At 47.2% G+C, this 5,333-nt stretch overlaps 1 pseudogene; it reads right to left on the bottom strand.

The window, feature by feature from the left end:
- Positions 1 to 277: 277 nt before the first annotated feature.
- Positions 278 to 396, bottom strand: LOC134898197 (5S ribosomal RNA; annotated as a pseudogene).
- Between the last annotated feature and the right edge of the window lie 4,937 nt (positions 397 to 5,333).

Below are 5,333 nucleotides of genomic sequence, written 5' to 3'. Positions count from 1 at the left end.
GATAAAATGGTAGTAGAATATACTGTCAAAAATCAAGGTGGGGGGGGGGGGGTTGGGGAAAGAAGGAAACACAGAACAAAATTTAATTACAGTGTAAATACTGAATAATGGTTCTGGACTGCCTGGGTGCGAAAATACAGAAAATAACAGCTGGAGGCCTGAAATGAGGCGATTTGAATCTCTTGTGAGTAATGGTAAGGAGACAGATAGGATCAAGATGGAATGAGCAAGATGAATCTGCTGTCAGTGTTAGACGCTGAGCAAAACCGTCCAGGAATTTCTACTAAACTGAGTATTCCTCAAGAGTCTCCCACTCGAGTACTGACCCAGCCCTACACTGCTTAGCTTCCAAGATCGGAAGGATTCGGGCGTTACCAGCGTGGTATGAAAGTAGAAAAAATATTTGATATCGAAGGCTCGGGAATCACTGATGAGAGTTCACGAAATGGAGAAGATAAAAGAGTAGAATGAGTAGGAGAGGAAAATAGGGGATCTGCTGCCACCGTTAGACAGGGATAATTACCCCTGAATCAGTGGTGAGAGTCCTGAAATTAGTGAAAGCTGGAAAAGGGGAGGGGGGGGGGAGGGAAGGTTGGGAACAATGCTGTTATGTATTTTAGGAAGAGTTGATGGTCAATGAGCTACTTAATTGCAGGGTGCTGATGGTACCTATAATATAGGTACTTGATGTAATAGAAAACAACTTGTAGAAAATTGGCAGACAATTAAGATGATTTAAACCATGCAACACCATCAATTAGATGTTATACAATTAATATCCTTTGTACCAAAATGGTATCAGGTAGGAAGATAAGGAGATAATAACAACACTTCTATCCAGATATATTAGGGTTAAGAAAAGCTTGATATAATATAGGAAGATACGAAAATACGAAAAAATGTTGTGATAAAATGCTGAGCCAAAGGAATAGGTCAGATTAATAACTGAACATCAAAACTTGGCAATATCCTATGTAATAACAGTATGATGCCGCTAAGTGCCGACTGCCTATAAAGCAGATGCTTGCATAATATTTAAACAGGTTAGGTAAATAATATTGTGAAATAAGCATCTAAAATTAGATACCAATAAATGTGCAAGAGAAATACTGCAATTATGTAGATGTTACCCGGAATTGCAGGGGCGATCAGTCACTGGTATGCGGCAAAGTGCAGTATACATACGGGATATCCGTATCAGAGTCCAAGCATGTTATGAATGCAGGATACAGTGGTTGCTGAGGTTTGAGCAGTTTGTTATAGCCGCAGAGCAGATCGGTCTACCTGGTGTATTCCAGAGACGTGGTCTGTGTAGGTCTGTTGCAGGCTGATGATGGAATGTCTAATCTTAACTTTATGGTGGAGGCAACAGAGGAAATTGGTTTACTCCACGCACACACCACTGCCATTGCAGTGTCAGCACACGGGCTTGTGGCTACGCCAGTGGACTGTGGATGCGGATTCCAGGAAAGGAGTGGAAAGCCTACTATTCACAGGTGAGGCCCTTTTTGGAGATGAACTGGATACGTGGATATCCAAGGCTACGGTGCGTAAGTCTACGTATCTTCCTTCCGCAGCACCCCAGCTAGGAAAACCTACTCTGCTCCAACTCTGCAGTTCTTTCGGACAGCGAAATTAACGGCAAATCCAAAGGTTCTTTTACGGCCTTCAAAGGCAATAGAGGTAAACCCAGAAAACCAGCAGCTGCAGGTTCTCTGGACCAGACCTCCGGGTTTGCTTCCTCAAAGCCTTCAGCATGACGGTGGACCGCACTGCCTGGAAGACAGGCAGGTGGGACCCCGTTACGTTATTTCAGTCACATTGGGCAACATCATGCTAGGATCCCTGGGTCAAAGACCTTATCGCCCAGGGATACAGACTGGAGTTTCAGGACTTCCCACCTCACAGATTCTTCAATCAGGCTTACCAGCTTCTCCAGAAGCAGGTATGACTTTGCAGACAATTCAGAAATTGGTATAAACTCAGGTCATTGTTCCAGTTCCACTTCAACTACAAAACAAAGGTTATTACTCCAACCTGTTTGTGGTGCTGAAACCGGACGGTTCGGTAAGGCCCATTTTAAACCTCAAGTCACTGAACCCGTACTTAAGGGTGTTCAAGTTCAAGATGGAGTCTCTGAGAGCGGTGATCTCAGGTCTGGAGGAGGGGGAATTTCTGGTGTCTCTGGATATCAAGGATACGTACCTTCATATTCCGATTTGGCTGCCTCACCTGGCTTATCTACAGTTTACACTACAGGACTGTCACTACCAGTTCCAGGCCCTGCCATTTGGCCTCTCCACTGCACCAAGGGTGTTCACCAAGGTAATGGCAGAGATAATGTGAACATAATACTGTACCTGGATGACCTGCTGATAAAAGCACCATCCAGGGAGAGGTTGTTGGACAGCATTGCCCTCAACCCGACTACTCCAGGATCATGAGTGGATTCTAAACCTACCAAAATCCCACCCGGAACCAACACGGTGGCTTCTGATCCTGCGGATGATACTGCATACGGAAGAACAGAAGGTATTCCTTCCATTGGAAAAGGCAGTGGTAATCCAGTCGATGGTGCGGGATGTTCTAAAATCAGCCCGAATATCGGTCCATCTATGCATTCGCCTTCTGGGGAAGATGCTAGCCTCTTACGAGGCTCTGCAGTATGGAAGGTTTAATGCAAGGCCCTTCCAGCTGGATCTATTGGACAAATGGTCCGGATCGCATCGTCACAGGCACCAGAGGATACGTTTGTCGCCAAAAGCCAGGATTTCTCTTCTGTGGTGGCTTCAGACTTCTCACCTGACCGAGGGTCGAAGGTTTGGGATTCAAAATTGGATCCTGCTAACCACACACGCAAGCCTCAGAGGTTGGGGAGCAGTCACCAGGGGAGAACAGTTCCAAGGAAAATGGTCAAGTCATTCTTCCAATCAACATTCTGGAACTAAGGGCCATGTACAACGCCCTTCTGCAGGCATTGCATCTTCTCCAAGATCACGCCATTCAAGTTCAGATGGACAATGCGACAGCAGTAACGTACATAAACCAACAGGGCGGAATGAAGAGCAGAGCAGCAATGTCCGAGGTAACAAGGATTTTCCTTTGGGCAGAAAGACACGCGGTGGCGCTGTCCTCAATCTTCATTCCGGGAGTAGACAACTGGAAAGCGGACTTCCTTAGCAGACACGACCTCCACCCAGGAGAGTGGGGTATTCACCCGCAGGTGTTTGAGTCCTTGACACGTCGGTGGGGAATTCCACAAATCGACATGATGGCCTCTCGTCTCAACAAGAAGCTCAAGCGGTATTGCTCCAGGTCGAGGGAACCACAAGCAGTGGCGGTCGATGCTCTGGTGACTCCATGGGTCTACCAGACGGTTTACGTGTTTCCACCTCTTCCATTGATCCCAAGGATTCTCAAAAGAATAAAAAGGGAAAAGGTTCAGAATTGCTGATTCCTAAAGTACAAGCCACTCTATTAGGTCAGTGAGTTCTTCCTGGGCGGCTGCCTGGGGTGTCTCGGCTTTACAGCTCTGCCGAGCAGCTACTTGGTTGGGTTCAAACATGTTTGCTAAGTTCTACAAGTTCGATACTTTGGCCTCTGAGGACCTTCAGTTTGGTCAATCAGTTCTACAGGAACCTCAGCACTCTCCCACCCAGTTTGGGAGCTTTGGTACATCCCCATGGTACTAATGTGGACCCCAGTATCCTCTATGACGTAAGAGAAAATAGGATTTTAATTACCTACCGGTAAATTCTTTTCTCGTAGTCCGTAGAGGATACTGGCTTCGCGCCCAGTGTTCGTGTTTGCTGCTCTGTTACTATATGAAATATTGTGATTGGTTCAGCTGTTGCTGTTCCTGTTTAAGTTTGGTTAGCATGGCTTTCCTCTTGTTTGTGCGTGCTGGTTCGAATCTCACTATTGTTCTGTTAAATCCTTCCTCAGGATATGTAAGTCTCCTCGGGCAGTTTCTAGACTGAGTCTGGTAGGAGGGGCATAGAGGGAGGAGCCAGTGCACACTTTTGATTTCTTATGAGTGCCCAAGGCTCCTAGTGGACCCATCTATACCCTATGGTACTAATGTGGACCCCAGTATCCTCTACGGACTAAGAGAAACGGATTTACCGGTAGGTAATTAAAATCCTATTTTCTCTCGCATCCATAAGGGATATTGGAGACTCATTAGTACGATGGGTATAGATGGGGTCCAAAGGAGCCACTGCACTTTACATTTCTTCCACTGGGTGTGCTGGCTCCTCCCCTCTATGTCCCTTTCTACAGGCAGTTTATAAAAAGTGCCCTCAGGAGAGGATGCACACTCTGCTAGCTCCAGAGTATTCTTCAGTTTATTTTAAAACTTTTATTTTCTTCAGTATGCTGTTTCAGCAACAGCATACCTGCACTGTGGGAGTTGGGGGCTGTCACCAGCCTCGTGAAGTGCAGAGCTGCTTCCCCGCTGCAGGACCAATGTCCATAGGGGTTGTTTGTTCAGCGGGGCACTGCGCCTTGGCTGTCACAACTGCAGCATGCCGCACACCCCTAACACTGCCTGAAGGTGATCGTCGGTGGTGAGTTCAAACTGGGGGCCCCACTTGGGGGGGTCCCCGGTTCATGGTGCGACAGAAGCATGGGTGAGGTATATGGGTACATCCTGGGGGTCCCGCTATAGCCTCTGCGTCAGACTGGCTAGCGGTGGCTGTACTAAACATTTATGTAAGGCTACAGCGAGATTAGGAGACATGGCCAGTATAAATATGTCTCAGTAGCTCCAGCACCATTACGGGACGGAGCTACATCAGAGCAGGCTCAGCGGCATTTTGGCACCTTCCTCTGCATGAGCAGCAGCAGCCTCACACAGCTCCTCCAGACTATCACACGCTGGATCACTGGTGCAGGGTGTGGATTAGGGGTAGAGCCGCTATTTGTGCACAAATATTCCTCTGAGGGAATTCATTGTTTAAGCAGTTTTCACTGATATGTAAAAATGCTGACAGCCTCACTGGGGCTCTGCAGCGTTGGGTGTACTGGTGTCCTCTCTTCCTCTGTGTCTCTTCTCACATGCAATAGAGCAGGCTTGCATTGTAAATCAGTCTGTGTTGTATGTGTATTGTGTGCGTTACTTCATAGGGGTATATTCAATGGAAGTCGGATTCATTCTGACATTCATTTGTCAGAATGGATCCGACAAAGGCTATTCAATACCATCCCAATTCGACTTTAAAAAAAGTTGAATTGAGATGCGGGAGCTGACGCGGGTTAGAGCCACGGGCAGACAGGGGAGAGCAGCGTTACAGCAGTGGCTGTAGCAGCGTAGCCGGAGGCTGTCACAGCCG

The sequence above is a fragment of the Pseudophryne corroboree genome, chromosome 3 (assembly GCF_028390025.1).
Source record: "Pseudophryne corroboree isolate aPseCor3 chromosome 3, aPseCor3.hap2, whole genome shotgun sequence".
Lineage (NCBI taxonomy): Eukaryota > Metazoa > Chordata > Amphibia > Anura > Myobatrachidae > Pseudophryne > Pseudophryne corroboree.
Note: the sequence above shows the minus strand (reverse complement) of the source record. Positions and strands in the feature narration are given on the sequence as shown.